The 18,973-nt window shown below is 33.1% G+C and overlaps 1 protein-coding gene across 1 annotated transcript in view; it reads right to left on the reverse strand.

Annotated features, from left to right (window-relative positions):
- The window catches only part of LOC148955194 (cubilin-like), a 232,136-nt gene extending 226,618 nt beyond the window's left edge, over positions 1 to 5,518 (reverse strand). The window contains exon 1 of the mRNA XM_089106517.1: positions 5,423 to 5,518. The gene's annotated coding sequence lies outside the window, so the exon portion shown is untranslated. The remainder of the gene's footprint in view (positions 1 to 5,422) is intronic.
- Between the last annotated feature and the right edge of the window lie 13,455 nt (positions 5,519 to 18,973).

Here is an 18,973-nt window from a genome sequence, read left to right on the forward strand (position 1 = left end):
TTCCAAAAAGGCTTAGGATATTGAAGTGAAACTTTCATGAATGTTGATGGGGATGTCGAACGAAACCAACACACCTCATGGAGGAGGGTTGTCAAAAGGTTGGATCAGAAATACCTAAGGAAAGGCTGAGGGCATTAAGTTGCAATTTTCATTATATGTTTTGGAGGATGTCCTCCATGTTTTGGAGGTCCTCTTGCAAAAATTATATGTCCTCTCTTCAACACTGATAGAAATTTTGAAAAGAAATTTTGTTCAAATAGTCAAAAGGTCTAACAATTGAACCTCCGAGGATGTCATGCCCCCACAGCCACTGAAGCAAGAAATACAGATTATGCAATTCGCCCATTTTCGGAGAATATTGAGCGATAAGTTGAACTAAATAAACAAAACATTATGTTTACCAAGGTTATCAAAAAGGCGTATCTATATCTTAGGAACATCTTAGGAATATCTTAGGAACAGGAAGGGTATTAACCTTAAACTTTCAGGCTCAATACTGCTTCTGTTGTTACTGTGCCTGCATTTGCAGCTACTTGCGATTTCGACTACTTGCAGTTGCTAATTATGAATTGTGCGATTTGCCCATTGTTTATATAAACAACTAACACTTGGGAGGAGGAGTGCTTGATCCTGGGTGCGCTCAAAAAAGCTAAGAGTTTTAAGGTGAAACTTCAGGGAATATTGAGGGGGACGCTGAACTAAGTCAAAAGACACTGTGTGCATCCAAGCCATCAGAGGGGGACACTGTAACATGTTTGGAACGGCTAAAGATATTAATTTGAAACTTTGAGGACCACTATTACTACTATTGCGGGTGCTATTGTTCAGTAAAATATTCAAAGTATCGCAATAGGCAGAGACAATTCAACCCAGATAAAACTTGACCTTAAAACTTTTCTTACAAACTACAACTCAGCAAATACTAAAAGTTCCATAAAGCCTGCTCAGGCAAAATTCAATTCGAGCATTTTTCAACCTAGCAAAGCTCAACCCTGAAAAATAAATCCCAGTAAATAAAATTCTAGAAATAAAAATAATCTGAAAAAAATTCAAGTCATTAATGAAAAATGAAAAAAGTTAAAATTAACATGTAAAAAAAAGAATATTTTGGGGGGAAAGATCAGATCAACAGTATTACTGTTGCTCACATTCCACTCCCAATGACATATAACATATACCGGTTATGACATGTAGGCTTCGTCATATAGTCAACGGAAAACCACCCCGGAGAAACCTCCCACTTAGAATCATCTAAAATTTATCAGACGAAAATAAGCCCCCCTCCCTAAAAAATAAATGCAATCAACCACTACATAACTCAATCGTACTAAAATAAAAGCAAGCAAAATTCCACACACAAAAAACTCTATCTAGATAATGTCCAAACGAAAGACATTAACACGAATCATACAAAAATAAACTTTTGGAAAGTTCAATCTTATAATAAAAACTCATTGTAGCAGCAAAATTTTCCCCTAACAAATGTTAATCTATTCATGACTCATCTTGGCAAAACTCAAACGGACAAAATTTAGCCTTCGTATTACTCAGCCAACATAAAAGTAAGCCGATCCCATGTAGATTCTAGTTCAAAACCGCATGATGATGAGTAGTCTGGCAACCTAATTCTTTTCGGACTACCTTTTGCGCGGGCTGAGTCTCGCTAGTTTTGGTTTGTTAGGTTTAATTTTGCCTTGTCAAGTGTTACTTGGTTGGAGTACTCTATGTCTTGAGTCTTGTTAGCTTAAGCTTTGTATAGGTTGGATTTACCTCGAAGTCATTTTAGGAAGCAACTATCATCCGTCCTCCATTTGTAGCTCTAATTGACTCGTAAAAAATGTTTACCCTAGGAGGAATATACTTTTTTAAGTGTCAATCAATACCGACGCAATCCAGAAATAAACCTAAGTGTTTGTTTATATCCCCACTCCAAGTATTTTCCTAGCCTCTGAAAAATCTGCAAAACGAGACTTCCCCTGTGGATCAATAGTCGGAAGTCGGAAACAACGTCACAGATTCAAGACATTTATTGCGAAGTTTCAAAAGCCGCTGTCATAGATTCCTGAATTGCCTACCACGCGATAGTCCACCTGCGGTAAACCGAAAATAGGTTTTATGTGACATAAGAAATATATAGAGGAGAGGAAAAGCTGAAAATTATATTTTGGGTTTTGTGACTCTTTCTGCCTTTTTTAACGATTCATAGATGTCAAAAAAAGAGTTCATACATTTTCTTTTTTTAGCCAGGATCTTTTAAATATCCTGAGAACCAAATTTGATTCAGAAAAGCAGATTGAACTAATAGCTTAAGCTTGATGAGTTCAACTGAGTTTATTACAAACCTTGGTAGATAAAAACCTTCCATAGCAACTTTTAAACTGTCTATAGCAACTTTGAATCTATTTCTTATTTTGATTACTGACCAATATTTACTGGTGATGCAACTACGTGATTCTTTGATTAAGTTAGTTCCCTGGTTCAATTCTCAGTTTTCTTGTTTTCTTTTTGTTTTTATTATTCTCTTCGGTTTTTTCTACTTTCAACCTTTCTGTTGGGGTTTGGTTTTTAAGTTTTATCTGGAGAAACAATTGCTTAGCAGTTGGTTTTTCTTATTGTTTTTCACAAATAAGCAAGTAAGCAAATATTAAGCAACAAATAAGCAACAGGTTAAATTTTTAGATTGAACATAAATTGAATTGAAGGTAAATTGAACATAGGAAAATATAAAAACTAAAATTTTCTCTACAGAAACAATGACTTGGAAGCTCCTTTGGGTATTTGTGCTGGAGCTATACTTAAGGGATCAAAGAGCAACATGTGGCTCTGGAGCCACACTTTGCTGACCACTGACCTACTCTCCAAGACAACAAAGCGCCTTTCACCTAGAATAAAACTCATAATCCTATCCAGAAGCAGAAAATAAAGCTGGACAGTATCTCACTGAACTGAACCTTTTGCACCTGAATGAGCCCAATAATGCCTTAGGTTTAACTAGGCTATTGATTTGACTTAGTAAAGTGTACACTACTCCTAAGCACAAATTTGGAATTACCTTACAAGATTGTCAAAGGGGCTCGATAAATTATTTACAATGTATAAGTAAGGTATTGAAGATTCAGCCAATCATCCTTGTGTTTTGTCGCCTCTCATTCTATTTATTTTGGCCAGGCAAAAAAACAAAATTCTATTTGGTTAGGTTTGTTAGGCTTCCAATGACTTGGAAGCTCCTTATTTACGGTATATTTATCATAGGCTACTATTGCTATTCGAAAAAATAAGTCAGATGATGAAGAGACGGATTGCTTTTGCGCAGAAGAAATTATTTGCTTCATTTTTAACAATGGTTTTGGCTGTAGGATACCTCCTTTTTATTCAAGCAGGCTACTGCAGCATTTGAACAAATGAACCTTCCAAAAAATTAAGATAATTTTTTTAACCTTATGGCAAATTTACTTTTCACACCAGTTACAAGCGCAATTGACAAAAGAATAAGAAGCGTAAAGAAGAGGGAAACGAGGGTAACTAAATGTGCAATTTCCTTGTCGCTTTACTAACGAACAGTGGAAAGAATTTTCTTTCCTTAAGTTCAAGGATTACTGCAATTTTAAATTTAATAAAGATAATCTCATGGTTTTTAAGCCTTCGCTGTTTTTGAATATTACTAGAACATCGCAACTTCCTAGAATTCCTTTAAATAATATTATGCGATGCTTAACTATAGCTAGCACGAGACGGTTTATGCTTTTAAACTTTATTTGTCAGAGACGACTTCCAGCTTGAACCTGAGACACAAGTAAAAGGTAGCTTTAGTTAGAACCTTGGTAAAGAATAAAAACATAGGGAAGGCAAAAGGTCGAGTAATATAGTTAATGAAAAAGTTGAGCATTTTTGTGCTAATCGAAAACCCGGCTAAAAACGGGGAAAAAATATTTGTTTGTTTAACCTACTAGTGGTCTCCCCAAAAATGCAGTTTTCAAATAAAAACCCAGCTAGTAGCATTATTTTGAGCAGCGTGTTTAGAATCGAGAATTCAAAATATGTCTAAGCCTTTTTGCCCGAACCACACCATACCTGTCGATATAAAAGTCAAGATTTATAAACTCCATATGTATTTTTCCTTTATTTTAAGGTAACACTTGTACTACGGAAGCAGAAAATTAAAATTTCAAAGAATTGGCCACATAAAAAATTATAAGGACCCTCCATAACCATTTTTAGATAAAGTATTTGCAAGTTTTCGCATTGAAATTTTCCTATCTTACAGAGCTCTAATTAAAATTTATTTTTATTCATTTTGAGTTTTATGTGAACTTTGTAAATATTGCATCAAAACTAGCTTGGTCAAACATATTCCTTACAGATACTACGTCCTTGTATATTTTATCTGATTCATCTAACAAATAAAAGAGCTGCTGTTTCAATCTTTCATATTTATTATTCACAAAAAAACTACGTCCTATGTCTTTACTCTGATTGGTCAACCATAAATTTTACGCTTGAAGAACAGCATTCAACTATGTCTTATACTCTGATTGGTCAATCATAAATTTTATGATTGAAGAACAATATTCAACTTGAAAAATTACACACAGGATGCATAAATGGAGCATGTGTCATATGCAATTTTGATCTTATTCACAAGTGTAACGATAACGTAGCCCGGCCAAAACTCATATCTGACACAAATAACTACAAAAATGGAAGCTTTATTTTCATGCTATTTTCATCTTCTCGTTATCATCACCATAAAATGAGATACATGAATTTCCAGAAGGATATTACAAGTTCTGAAGGAGCTGTCATCGTCACTTCGGATTGCTATAAAAATATTAAGTTAAACAAATTAGATAAACCTTATTTCGAAAACTTATCAATACCACTGTAAACCAATGGGCGACTTTGTTTTTTTTTCAAATTTCAATCATGAGCTATTTGCATCACTCCGCGCAAGTGCAGGCCCACATTATGAAAGCAGCTAAAACTCATATCTTTTTGGTAATTCAAATTTTAATATCCTAGACTCGTGCAAAAAAATACTCAATCACTGATCGTGAACTAAAATTCATGGATTATGAGCCTTTAAGCTGGGAAACATCTTTAGCTTTCATTCAGTGTTCCATTTTTTTTTTTTTTTTATTATTTTTTTTTTATTATATTATTTTTAATCAGATTCTGAAACAATCATCAGATGGATGCATCACTGTACTATAAAGTTGGAAAAGATCCAATTATAAATTAATTTGCATGCAATAATAAACTCAATACAGAGCACTAAATTACGAAACATAATTCCATAAGAAATAAATATTTATTTTTATTCCTGCAATAAACTATATCTTTTTTATTTACACAGTAAACTGCAACATGTGTTGTCTTCGTCTGTACAATGTACTGACTTTCACATACTTAAGCTTAAAGTTACCTTTCATTATTCATATTTTTATTTCAATTCTCATTATTTCCTGGATTTTCATACACTGTTCACTGTGGCCAAACTGAGACTAAATACGGAATTTCTGGAGCAATTTGCTGAATGACATGACATTCACTTAGCTTGGAAACAGCTTGGAGCTGAAAGTCTAATTTTCCCAAGAAATATCCAAAGGTTAGGAGCATATATCAAAAAGGTAATGTCTTAGAATACAACAGATACTTTTTTAGGCTGAAAAAGTGACCGAATCTGAACAATTGTACGTCTGTATTGTTTTAAACTTAGTATCTACTTTCTAATATCAATTTAGCCACCACCTAGTACCAATGCTCCTGAAATTATTTCCCATATAACCTAGTAAAACTATTGCTATAAAATTTGGGTTTCCAATTGATTACATTAAATAAAAAAGGTATACTTAAATTAAAATAAGGAGCAACCTTAAAACTTGGAACGAGTAGAAATTATTCTGTATATTGAGGTGGCTGCCCACTCTTGAGCGTCCAAATTTTTATGCTGAAGTTGTATTGTGCTTTAAGAATACTTCTGTTTCCTATTCAACGGCCGTCCTGTTTGAGCAGTGGTCCTGAGCAGTAGTCTTTGATCCCTGACATATTACCCTGATGATTTCACGCTAGCACATGGAATAGGGGATACCTTACCAGAAGTATCTATATGGTATTTCATAGAGGCATACGGCGACAGTTTTTTTCTATTGAGAGATAGTGGGCGTCTCGCAACACCTAATAGGGAAGTACGAGTGCCTCACAACACCTAATAGGGACACAGCGTGCGAGTCGTTAAATTATCTTTCCTTATGTATTTAGAAATTCCTAAGACAGGCTAATTTACGCAGGTGCAAGTTTAACACTAGAAATTTTATTTCCCTTCAGTTTCTAAAAATACCTTTTATTTCTATTTCCAGACACCCTATTAAGACTGTCACAAACTTAGTACTCGTTTGTTTTAGCCTATCCTATAACGATAAAATATCTTCCGACGTTTTTAATGGTTACCAGCCTTATTAAGTCCTATCTGGTGTATCTCTAGACTCCACTAGCCTACTCCCAGACAATAAGACCTTTTCCAATGTTTTAGTGTCTCCCATCCTTACTTATTCCCATCTAATGTAGCTTTATCATCTCATAACCTATTCCAAGAGCTAAACTCCATTTCCGACGTTTTTGGTGATTTTCATCCTTATTTAGTCCCATCCAATGATCCTCTAACGTCATCTAGCCTAAATCAAGACTAAGAGACATTTTCGAGGTTTTTAGTGCCTCCACCCTTATTTAATCCTATGCGATCATCCTCTAGCATCTTTTAGATTATTCCAAGACCGAAAGACCTTTTCTGACCATTTTGCTTCTTCCATCCTTATTTATTCGCATCCAACGTTCCTCTGGCATCTCCTAGGCTATTTCAATATCAAAAGGCTTTTTGGTACTTGTGCATTAATTGGTACACACGCATTAATTGGTTTCCATCAAGGAAACGAGACACGAAACCCGCTAACGGGTATTTGCAATAGAGAAATGGAATTCAAAGCGTTGTTTTCATCGTGTTAGCAATATTTAAACTGTCGTTTTTTGGATTTTATGGGGGTAGGTACCTAGGTTAGGTTAATTTACATATGTAATATATGCTATGCTTTATTCTGACCCCGTAGAATGTCCTACTCTATTCCAAGACCAATAGACCTTTCCTGACATTTTAGTGCATTCTACCCTTATTTAGTCCAATCTAACGTACCTCCAAGCCGCACTAGTCTTTTTCCAATTGTGTTCATCTCACCTGGCCCTATTTTTTGTCCCATAGTAAATTCTAGACTGACACACTTTTTTCGACGTTTTAGCAATTTCCACCCTTATTTAGTCCAAATATTACTTAGTCCAGTTATGTACTTATGTCGATTTTATGTCCTGAATATTTTTTTTTCTTGAAAAAATTATTCTCAATTTATCATATATTATAGCAATATAGGTTAATTAAGGTAACTCTATAATTAGGGAGAAACTAGGCTGTGGATAAGAGATATTCAGTTTCTTTTAGGGGTTTGTCAAAAGTAACTGGTGAGCTGCCAGCCCTCCCTATTCCCCTCTTTGCTATTCCTCTCCCCAAAGCTATCCGGTCAAAATATTGATATAGCCATTTCGTGGACACAGGAAGATTCCGATAGAATATTATAGGAAAATGCACAATTATGCAGAACATAATTATCGAAAAACAATTATCGAATAAAAATGATCGAAAACGCATAAAACGACAGACTGGGCTTTGGCCAAGGTAAAAAAAATTGAAGAGTATGCATAATTATACAAAATACAAGCCAAATTAAATGAAAAATTAGTTAAAATGGTAATCCCCACAGGCACTTTAAAGTCATCCCTAGGGAAATTAACACAGGGAAATTATCAAATGTTTGTTGGTTATGTTATGTTGATGTTTGATGGTTATCTACGGATGAATAACGGGATAACTACAGATTTGAATAACGGGATGAAACCCGATAACGATAATAATAATAGTTTTATATTGGATTGAATGAAACAGGTAATGGGTTAAAATTGTTTACCAATCAAAGGTAAGTCTGAGGGAATGATAACTCCCATGCCACGTGGCATAGATGTTCGAATAGGATTAGAATATACTTATCCATTCACAAGTCGATAGACTTGGCTTCACTCCTTGGCTTTGGATTGTACAGACTGTACAATACACAAGTACCAAATCAGGATTGTAGAGAATATTAAATATTAGTTAGTATTGGAGAATACATAAAGTTGAAACTAATAAAGTCGTAGGCGCCGAAAAAAGAATTTGAATATAAAAACCCACACGAATCCTGAGAAATCCTTAGAAATCAAGTAGTGAGGTGGTTATGGATTTGAACCATCAAGGTCTCCAACCACCAAATACCCTAACCACAAAAGACCTCAACCTCCAAAGGTCCCTTCCCCAACCTCCAATACCCTCCCTCCAAATTTTTAACCCCTCTTCCCATTTTTTATACTTTTTTTAAGTTTAATTTTTTGAACTTTTTCTTTTGAACTTTTTCTTTTGAAATTTTGTTTTCATTTTTTATATTTTTTAACATTGAAATTTTTTCAAATGCTATTTTATATGTTTTAGAATGACATTAAATATGCTTAAAACCAGAAAATCCACATTTAAGATTTTCGAAATACAAAATGAGAAGGATATAGACATGTTAGTCGAGAGTTTTACTATTTAAAAATAATGTTTGTAGCAACAATTTTCTTTTTTTCTGACTTGGAATTTTTGGACTTGGAAAATTATTCAACTTTTTTTAAATTAGTTCTTTATTTATGCTGCTGTATTAGTGGTATTCTGTGGCTAAATCATCGACACTGCATAGTTTATTATATATTTTCAATAAGTACTTTTGTACACTGGAAGGATACACACTTGCATTATATCAGAGGCAACGCTATAGCGTTGCCTATAGTCAAGTCCATACAGCTCCAATATTTTATTATTAATTTATATAATTTATTTAACCCCCATGCCTTCCCAAGGCCAGAATATAATTTGCACTTTACTGAAAAATATAAATGCTTTTACTTTTATAACTTTAATAATTCAAATAATATTAACATTTTGATTGCCAAACATCAGTATATGTATGTTAAGCTGACAATGCATATTCATTTGTGTTTTTTCAGTAAAGTGCAAATTATGTTCTGGCCTTGGGAAGGCATAGGTGTTTTGAGCCCAACTTATGTTAATTTCTGCTCGCTTTGACTCGGTTACTTATTGTAATTTCTGTTCATTTTGGGTTTCATTTGTTTATCGATGGGGGTTTGTGGCAGTTTCACGCTTTGATATTATTTTTGCTCTTTTTTTGTTTAATGGAGTTCTTTAACTTTCTTTGAAAAACTTATTTTGTGGAAAAATTTTTTTTAATTAATTTTTGTTCGTTTTATATTGACATAGTCTTTTCAGGGAAAAAGAAAATAATGCTTTAAATCTTTTCTTTTTTTAAGACTAAGTTTGGCCTGCTATGTGTATACTGGAAAAAAATTCATCAATTTTTAACAACATACACCCTTTTAAAAATCTGGACACAAATAGTAGTGTTTAATTAAGTTTCATGCCTCCTCTAGTTGACCTGAAATGGAAAACTTGATACCATTCGCAAAAAAATTTGTTTACTTTCTTTGATAGCTTGGATATACTTAGGCTATTTTGGTTTGGTAAAATTTTAAGAGCAGAATTAGCCCGAAAGTTTGAACATAATACCCTCAGTCGTTCTTGGGATACTGCTGAGATGCCTTATTTGGAATTAGCATTAACACAGAGCATTTTGACTTAAGGCAAAATTTAGTTTTTAAACATAATTGGCAAATGGGAGGGTGGGCGTGAGAGGAGGATTAGTTACCCTCCAATTACTTTTGAATATTGAAAAGGGCATCAGCCCTTTCTATTTTCAATCGAATGAGCCCTTTTAGAAGTTCCTACGACAACTCCTTCGATTCAAAGGGCCCTGGTCTAAACAACAATAACAACAAAAAAAATAATAAATTATACCCACATCGATCTTTACTATAAAAATGCCAAGCTTTCTAATCACTTTCGACTATTAAAAGGGCACTAGGTCTTTCGATATCCCATTGAATGAGCCCTTTTTTGAGTTTCTACGAAAACACTTACTATAAACACCTTATATGCCTTATATGCTTATATAACACCTTGTGATTGAATGTGTTTGGGGAAGTGGTGGGCATGAGGGGGGCATTAGTCACTCCCTAAGCACTTCCAATTATTAAAAACGGCACTAGCCCTTTCAATTTCCAATCAACCTTTTTGAAACTTCTACGACAACACTTTCAATAAAAACCTTATATGCCCCCAGGGCATAACGTAGCTCCAGAGCTTTCTACTACGTTGAATAAAATGCCTATCTGAAAATTGTGATTGGATGTGTTTAGGGGAATGGTGGGCATGAGAGGGGGGTTTGCTACCCTCCACTCACTTTCGACTATCAAAAAGGGCACTAGCCCTCTCAATTTCCAATTGAATGAGTACCTTTTGAAGTTTTTATGACAACTATATCTAAAAAAACCTTATATACCCCCAGGGTATAACTTACAACCTTTACCCTGGGGGCTGTGGGAGGATGGGTTGTCATCCTTAACTACATGATTTCCAGAACTTTCAACTATGTTGAACAAAATGGCTACCTCTAAACTTTGATTGAATGTTTTTGGGGAAATAATGGGCGTGAGAGGGGGTTAATTACTCTCCACTCACTTTCGACTATTAAAAAGGGCAATTTCAATTTCCAATCAAATGAGCCCTTTTTGGAATTTCTACAACAACTTTCTACATAAACCTTATATACACCCACAGGGCACAAATTACAACACTTGCACTGAGGTCTCTGAGGGGGGGTTATCATCCTAGAAGACCAAATTTCCAGCTACGCCAAATCTTTCAACTACATTGAACAAAATGGATATCTCAAAATTTTGATCGGATGGGTTTGAGAAAATGGTGGGCGTGAGAGGAGGTTAGTTGCCCTTCAATCACTTTCGACTATTAAAAAGAGCACTAGCCCTTTCAGTTTCCAATTGAATTAGCCCTTTTTGAATTTTCTACAACTTTGCTTTCTATAAAAACCTTATATGCCCCCAGGGCATAACTTACAACCTTAGCCCTGAGGGCTGTGGGAGGAGGGGTTGTCGTCCCTAAAGACCTAATTTCTAAGACTTTCAGCTACGTTGAATAAAATGGCAATCTAAAAATTTTGAGTGGATGTGTTTGGGGAAAAGGTGGGCGTGAGAGGGAGTTTAGTTGCCCTCAAATCACTTTCGACTATTAAAAAGAGACTAGCCCTTTCAATTTCCAATTGAATGAGCCCTTTTTAAATTTTCTACAGCATTGCTTTTTATAAAAAAAAACTTATATACCCCCAGGGCATAACTTAAAACATTTGCCCAGAGGGCTGTGGGAGGAGGAGTTGTCATCGTTAAAAATCTAATTTCCAAAACTTTCAACTACGTTGAATAGAATGACTATCTAAAAATTTTGATTGTTTTAGTTTGGGGAAAATGTGGGCGTGAGAGAGGATTTAGTTGCCTCAAATCACTTTCGACTATTAAGAAGGGCACTAGCGCTTTGAATTTCCATTCGAATTAGCCCTTTTTCAAGTTTCTACGACAAAGATTTAAATAAAAGTCATATGCCCCTAGGGCATGAGTCCAATCTCAAAATTTTGATTGGATGTGATTGGAGAAAAGGTGGGCGTGTGAGGGGGGGGGTTAGTTGCCCTCCAATAACTTTTGACTATATAAATGGCCACTAACCCTTTGAATTTCCAATCAAATGAGCCTTTTTTGAAGTTTCTACGACAATGCTTAATACAAAAAGCTTATGTGCCCCCAGGGCATAAGTTAAAACCCTTGCCCTGAGGGCTGTGGGGGGGGGGGGGTTGTCCTCCTCAAAAACATAATTTCCATCTGGAAATCAACTACGGTGAACAAAATGACTATCTCAAAATTTTGATTGGATATGTTTCGAAAAACGGTGGGCGTGGAAAGGGTGTTAGTTGCTTTCCAATCACTTTCGACAATTAAAAAGGCACAAGCCACTCCAATTTCCAATTGATTGAACCCTTTTCGAAGGTTCTACGACAAATTCTTCGAAACAAAGTTCCCTGGTCTAACGGAAAAAAAATAATACATTGTGCCAACACCGTTCTTATATGTCCCCAGGGCATAACTTAAAACCCTTGCCTTGAGGGTTGTGGGAGAGTGTCCTCCTCAAAAACATATATACTTTCTGGAAATCAACTACGCTCAACAAAATGGCTATCTCAAAATTTTGATTGGATGTGTTTGGGGAAAAGTGGGTGTAAAGGGGTGTTAGTTGCCTTCCAATCACTTTCAACTGTTAAAAATAGCACACTCCAATTTCCAGTCGAATGAGTCCTTTTCGAAGTTTCTACGACAACTCCTTCGATACGAAGTTCCCTGGTCCAAAGAAAAAATTAAAAAAAAATACATTGTGCCAACATCGTTCTTTACTTACGCAGCGCGATTGCGCTGCCTATGATTATTATATTTTCCCCAAAGTATAAATAAAAGTTTTAAGTTTTATTTATATTTTTTCGTTTTAAGCTTGATGTTCATATTAAATCTAAGCATTACTCGCTTTAAGATCTATGTATTCATTTGTATTATTACTTTTTGTATGATTTTTTCTATGATTGTTTATTTAATTTCTCTTCGTTTTGGGTTTCATTTATTCTTTAAAAATTTATTCTTTTAAGTAGTAATTTCTGGTCGTTTTGAGTTTGAATTTTAACATGTATTTGTATCTACTGAGCTTAAGTTTAAAATTGCCTAAACTTTTCTTTGAAAAACTTATTTTTCGGAAAGTTTTTTTAATTAATTTTAAAAAAATTAAGTTGGCATTTGTTTGTCCTGATATTAATTGCTATACTGCTACTCTTGGTCCAAGATCAAAGGATAATGGAATGGACTATTAAAAAGATAATTCACCAATAACATGCCATGGTCTTGGCAGTTGGTTTGAAAAGATCAAGGAACGTCTTACTTCTGGATTTATTACTACAACCAGAACATTTTTCAACTTTTTTTTACATGTCTAAAAATGACATAAATATGCTTGTGGTTGTACCAATGATACTCTGTGGCTGCTCATCGACATAACGCGGCTATCCAAGTGGTACAATATGACTAGTTATCGACACTACCTAGTCAACTGTAGGTATTAAATTAGTATTTTTCGTACATTAGAAAGATAACCAACTGCATCATTTTTTTTTAGTGAAAAAGAAATATTCGAGGAAAGTATTTGCACACGATAAAATCATCGTTGCGTTGAATGCTGACAAGGAGAAGTTCATGAACTATGAAACAAGAATAATGGGGATCTTATTTGAAATTTATGCGTCAGTTGTCATGACAGTGAGGAGCTAAATTCTTTTGGAGTACCCAAGCATTTCCATCATACAAATAATGGATATGGGATAGTATCATTTCCAGAGAAGTTAGTGCTCAAAGAGAATTCAAACATAAAAATAATCGTTGATGATTGGGGACAACTTCCTGCTATTGTTGGTGGTAACAGGTTACCTGTTGATATATCCTATTATAACTCTTCTTGTATTAACATTGTAAACAGAAAAAAAGACAGGCATACAGCTGCACTAATGTAATTAACCATATCTCGTGTACATGCCAAAACTGATACCTGTGTAAAAATATTGTGATAATATACAGTGAAACCATAGGGAAAATAAAAAGGCCATTGGTAGACAATATTACTAATGAACATAAATATGAATTGATGGAAAATAAAGCGAAAGTGAACATTATTATTGTTATTGATCACATAGTCAATAAACTCAAAAATATCAAAGACGAACTGTATATTGAACCTCTAGGTGACACCCCAGTAAAAATTGTGTATGACTCAAAATGGATTAATGATTATTCTACTGATTACGAACTAAGAGAAGAGAGTAGCTATACTATAAAGAGAGAATGATGAATTATTTTATGGAACAGGTTCAAATTGTCCAAAGTTGTACCATGATATTAATAATGTATGATAGTGTATGTAACATATCTTTATGTTAATATTCTACATGTCATTATTTCAATAAAAATAATTTTATGTATTACTTCGTTTATCTTAGGAAAACATTGGTATGGTCATATTAAAGTCGGTTTAAATAAATATGATTTTGCATATACTGTTCAGAGGCCTATTATGAATCCTAAAAAATCAAAAACTGTTTTTACAAGATTCAGAATTAAAGTGGGACTTTTTCTCTTCCTACAGAAAAATTTGGAATTGAACTATAACCTTTTCTATCTTCAAAGGAAAAATTCAGAATTGAACTGTAACTCCTTTTTTTCTCCTTCTTGAGAAAATTCAGAAGAGAACTTGAACTTTTCTTCACTTCATAGAGAAAACTCCGAATTAAAGTGGAACTTTTTCTCTCCTTGGGGAAAATTCAGAAGAAAACTTGAACTTTTCATCACTTCTTTGAGAAAAATCCGAACATAACTTTTTTTCTTCTTTGGAAGAATTCAGAATTGAACTAACATTTCTTCACTTCTTTGAGGAAAATCAGAATTAAAGTGGAACTTTTTTCTTCATGGGGAAAATTTAGAGTCGAAGTATAGCTTTTTCTATCTTCTACTGAAAAAATCAGACATAACATGAACATTTTATTCTCTTCATTGACAAACTTCTCAATCGAGAAGTATACCTTTTTCCTATCTTCTACGGAAAAACTCAGAACAGAACTTGAAATTTTTTCTCTTTTTGGACAAAAAATTCAACTTTTTTCTCTTTTTTAAGAAAATTCAGAACTTTTTCTCTCTTCTTTCTCTTCGTTGACTTTTTTCCCTTCTTTGAGAAAATTCAGAAGAGTAACTTGAACTTTCCTCCAATCAGAATCATAGAATAACTTTTTTCTATCTTCTATGGAACAATTCAGAACACAAGTTGAAATTTTTATTGTCTTCATTGAGAAACTCAGAATCAAAGTATAGCTTTTTTCTATGTTCTACGGAAAAATTCAGAACAAAACTTGAAATTATTTCTCTTCTTTGAGAAAATATTCAACTTTTTTCTCTTTCTTAGGAAAATTCAAAAGAGATCTTGAATTCTTCACTTCTTTGATAAAACTCAGAATTAAAGTTGAAATTTTTCTCTTCTTAGGGAAAAATTCAGAATCGAAATATAGCTTTTTCTATTTTCTAAGGAAAAATTTAGAACAGTACTATAACTTTTTACTCTTCTTTGAGACAATTCAGAAGAAAACTTGAACTTTTCTTCGTTCAGAATCGAAGTATAGCTTTTTTCTATCTTCTACGGAAAAATTCAGAACATAACTTAAAATTTTATTGTCTTCATTGAGAAAATTCAAAATCGAATTTTAACTTTTTTCTAATCTTCTATGAAAAAGAACATAACTTGAAATATTTTCTCTTCTTTGAGAAAATTCAGAACTGTAGAAGAACTTTTTCCCTTCTTCAGAAAAATTTAAGTTTTTTTCTTCTTTAAAAAAAACCGACAATTTTTTTAATTAAAAAGTTCCACTTTAATTCTGAGTAATCACAAAGAAGTGAAGAAAACTTCAAGCTCTCTTCGGAATTTTTCCCCAAAAAGAGTAAAAGTTCAACTTTAATTCTGAGTTTTCTCAAAGAAGTGAATAAAAGTTCAAGTTCTCTTCTGAATTTTCTCAATGAAGAGAAAGAAGTTACAGTTCAATTAAAAAAATTTTCAAAGAAAATAAAAAAAAAAGTTCCACTTTAGTTCTGAATTTTCACAAAGGCGAAAAGAAAATTTAAAATTATGTTCTAAAGTTTTCCGTAAAAGACAGCAAAAGCTATAGTTCAATTCTGGATTTTTCCAGAAGAAGAGAAAAAGTTCCACTTTAATTCTGAGTTTTCTCAACGAAGTGAAGAAATGTTCAAGTTCTCTTCTGAATTTTCTTAAAGAAGAGAAAAAAATTTAATTTTTCTGAAGAAGAGAAAAAAGTTCCACTTCAGTTCTGAATTTTCTCCAAAGAAGAGAAAAATTTCATGCTGTTCTGATTTTTCCTGTAGAAGATAGAAAAATTTATTCTTTCGATTCTGAAATTTCTCAATGAAGAAAATAAAAATTTTAAGCTATGTTCTAAATTTTCCGTAGAAGAAGGAAAAAAGTTAGAGTACGATTCTGAATGAAGAAAAGTTCAAGTTCTCTTCTGAATTCTCTCAAGGAAGAGAAAGAAGTTACAGTACTGTCCCAAATGCTTCCGTGAGAGGATAGAGAAAGCTATACTTCTATTCTGAATTTCTCCCTAAAAAGAGAAAACGTTCCACTTTAATTCTGAGTTTTCTCAAAGAATTAAAGAAATGTTCAAGTTCTCTTTTAATTTTCTTAAAGAATAGAAAAAAAGTTAAATTTTTCTATAAAAGAAAAAAAGTTCCTCTTCAGTTCTGAATTTTCTGAAAGAAGAGAAAAAAATTCAAGTTCTGTTCTGAATTTTTCCGTAGAAGATATAAGATAGATGTTACCAATACCCTTTTTATTTTTCCTATGGTTTCGCTGTCTCTTATCTCATTATTTTTACACAGATAACAGTTCTGGCATATGAACATGATCAGGTTAATGGCATTAGAACAGCAGTATGCCTGTCTTCTTTTTCTCTTCCTTCCAAAGCTAATATCGGAACGGTTATGATAGAAAAATTCAGAATGGGAGTACAAGTTTTTCTGTCTTCTACGAAAAAAATTAGAAGCTAACTGTAACTTTTTTCTCTTCTTTGATAAAATTCAGAATAGAACTTGAACTTTTCTCCAATCAGAATCGTACAAAAACTTTTTTCTATCTTCTACGGAAAAATTCAGAACATAGCTTGAAATTTTTATTCTCTTCAGTGAGAAAATTCAGAATCGAAGTATAACTTTTTACTATCTTCTAAGAAGCAATTCAAAGCAGAGCTTGAAATTTTTTCTCGTCTTGGAGAAAACTCAGAACTGTAGTGCAACATTTTTCTCTTCTTTATAAAAATTTAACTTTTTTTTCTTTAAGAAAATTCAGACAATTTTTTTAATTAAAAAGTTCCACTTTATTTCTGAGTTTTCTCAAATAAGTGAAAGAATTTTCAAGTTCTCTTCTGAATTTTTTCCAAAGACCAGAAAAAGTTCCACTTTAATTCTGAGTTTTCTCAAAGAAGTGAAGAAAAGTTCAAGTTCTCTTCTGAATTTTCTCAAAGAAGAGAAAAAAGTTACAGTTCAATTCTAACTTTTTCCAAAGAAAAAAAAGTTCCAGTTCAGTTCTGAATTTTTGCAACGACGAGAAGAAAATTTAAAGTTCTGTTTTAAAATTTTCCGTAGAAGATAGAAAAAGTTATACTTCCATTCTGAATTCTTCCAGAAGAAAAGAAAAAATTCCAGTTTAATTCTGAGTTTTCTCAAAGAAGTGAAACATCGTTCAAGTTATCTGCAGAATTTTCTTAAAGAAGAGAAAAAAGTTAAATTATTCGGAAGAAGGGAAAAAAGCTTCACTTCAGTACTAAATTTCCTCAAAGAAGAGAAAATTTTCTAAGTTCTGTTCTAATGTTTTCCGTAGAAGAGAGAAAAAAGTTATTCTTAGATTCTGAATTTTCTCAATGAAGAGAATAAAAATTTCAAACTGTGTTAGAATTTTTCCGTAGAAGATAGAAAGAACTTAGACTAAGATTTAGAATGAAGAAAAGTTCATATTTTCTTTTGAATTCTCTCAAAGAAGAGAAAAACAGTTCTGTTCCAAATGCTTCCGTCAAAGATATAAAAAGCTATACTTTGATTCTGAATTTTTCCCTAAAAAGAGAAAAGGTTCTACTTTTATAATGATTTTTCTCAAACAATTGAAGGTTTGTTCAAGTTAACTTCTGAATTTTCTTAAACAAGAGAAAAAATAGTTAGATTTTTCTAAAGAACAGAAGAAAGTTCCTCTTCAATTCTGAATTTTCTCAAAGAAGAGAAAAATTTCAAGTTCTGCTCTCTCTCTCTCTCGCTCTCTCTCTCTCTCTCTCTCTCTCTCTCTCTCTCTCTCTCTCTCTCTCTCTCTCTCTCTCTCTCTCTCTCTCTCTCTCTCTCTCTCTCTCTCTCTCTCTTTCTGAATTTGTCCGTAGAAAATAGAAGATAGATGTTACGAATGCTCTTATTATTTTGCTATGGTGTCTCTTATCACATTATTTTTACACAGGTAAAAGTTTAATTTCTTAAACCACATTGGCCTGACATAGCATGAAGAAAGAAAAACGAGCAAAAATGGAGTTTTTAAAGGCCAAATGAAAATACTTAAAAAACTCAACAAAGCGAATATTTTGAAAGGAAAAACGCCTCTCTTCTTCAGCGCAAAATGAAATGATGTATCCAAGGAAATTGTCGAAGAAAAAAACATCAAAAAACAAACGCGGAAAGTCAATGTGAAAAGAACCAAAAAAGCAAAGAAAAAAACAAAAACTTGAAAGATGAATAAAATTCAATAAAATCCAAAAATTATAAGAATTAAAACCAAATACCTAACAACCATTAAAGCGAGTTATTCGCCAATATCCGCGATTTGCACAAAATCCAAAACAATTACGAACTGCCATCGACGGATACTAGCGAACAACTGAGAAATAAAAGAAAAGAAAATAATTCATTCCCGCAAAAACAAAACGAACCAGCAATTAAATAAGTTGGAGAAGTTCTGTAGGAGAATGTAATTTTTGGCTTTTACTGAATTTTATTCATCTTTTAAGTTTTTGGTCTTTTCTTTTGTTTTTTGGTTCTTTTCACATTGACTTTCCGTGTTTTTTTTTGGTGTTTTTTTCTTCGGCATTTCCCTTGGATACATTATTTCGTTTCGCGCTGAAGAAGAGATGCGTTTGTCCTCTCGAAATATTCGCTTTGTTATGTTTTTTCAGTATTTTCATTTGGCCTTTTCTCAAAGAAGTGAAAAAATTTTCTAGTTCTCTTCTGAATTTTCTTAAAGAAGAGAAAAAAGTTAAATTTTTCC

This window comes from Artemia sp. Qi Xiang Cuo, chromosome 2 (assembly GCF_049724085.1).
Source record: "Artemia sp. Qi Xiang Cuo chromosome 2, ASM4972408v1, whole genome shotgun sequence".
Taxonomy (NCBI): Eukaryota; Metazoa; Arthropoda; class Branchiopoda; order Anostraca; family Artemiidae; genus Artemia; species Artemia sp. Qi Xiang Cuo.